The sequence below is a fragment of the Sinocyclocheilus grahami genome, unplaced genomic scaffold (genome assembly GCF_001515645.1).
Source record: "Sinocyclocheilus grahami isolate Dianchi unplaced genomic scaffold, SAMN03320097.WGS_v1.1 scaffold2423.1, whole genome shotgun sequence".
Taxonomy (NCBI): domain Eukaryota; kingdom Metazoa; phylum Chordata; class Actinopteri; order Cypriniformes; family Cyprinidae; genus Sinocyclocheilus; species Sinocyclocheilus grahami.
Genome location: NW_015507602.1, coordinates 3,207 through 4,392, shown reverse-complemented (window position 1 = coordinate 4,392; position 1,186 = coordinate 3,207).

The following is a 1,186-nucleotide window of genomic DNA, read 5'->3' as shown; positions in this document are numbered from 1 at the left end:
AAATGACTCCGTACCTTTTTACTTGACTTCTACCTCTTTTTGTCTTGAAAGGTCCAAAGTAGTCAACTCCAACATTGCAGAAAGGTGGAAGATCAGCTTGTAGTCTTTCCTTAGGTAGGTCTGCCATCTTCTGCTCTCCAATTTTTCCCCTTACACGCTTACACACCACACATCTAGACAGAACTTTGCGGGCTGCAGAATTGGCATTTATAATCCAATATTTCTTTCTCAGTTGTGAGAGAACATGATTTCTGCCAGCATGTCCGAGCTGCTCATGTATGTGCTGAAGGATAAGCGTCGAGATGTGAAGATCTTTTGGGAGTATTATTGGTCGCTTTGTCTCCTCAGGCATTGCAGACTTGTTTAACCTTCCTCCAACCCTTAAACTCCATCATCCATCACAGGATCTAGCTTGTACAAACTGCTGAACCGATTCAAGCACTTTCCAACAACTGATGCCTTTTCAATTCTTGACATTTCTTCTGCATACCTTTGTTTCTGATAAAACTCGACAATAGCCTTTTCTGCTTTCAAGAGATCATCCAAGCTTATGGATTGTGCTCCAAGTGATGTCTTGAATGCTTTAAATTGGTCACATACCTTGTTTGGGATCTTGGTGTCCTTATTCACGCAGGCTACCTGGATTTCTTTCCTTTTTGCACTAAGCAATCGAAGGACATTCTTGAACTTTAAGAACCATGCTACTGCTATCTTTAGCTTTGTCCAACTTGAAAAGTAATTAAGTAGTTGGCTGGTAGGATTTTCCTTGACTTTAAGGACAATACTGTACACAGTGGTGTTTCTTTTAACTTCAACATCATCAAGTGAGAGTGACACAGTTACCAGGGACTCTTTAGGCCATTCCTCTTCTTTCTTCCATAGAAAGTCTGGTCCATGGATCCACTCTCTGCACTTTACCAATGTGCTGGCACTCACCCCTCTTGATGCCAAGTCTGCCGGGTTCTGCTTGGTTCTGATAAATTTCCACTGTGTTACATCAGTGTTTTCTCTGATAACAGAGATCCTATTTGCGACAAATGTGCAGAATCGTGCATTCTCATTTGCGATGTATTTCAGTACTGACTATCAGTCCAAAATGTTGAGCTTTTGAGATCTAGCTCCAATGCTTTCCTTAGCATAACATCCACTCTGACTGCTAACACTGCAGCTGTCTGATCAGTGGTTA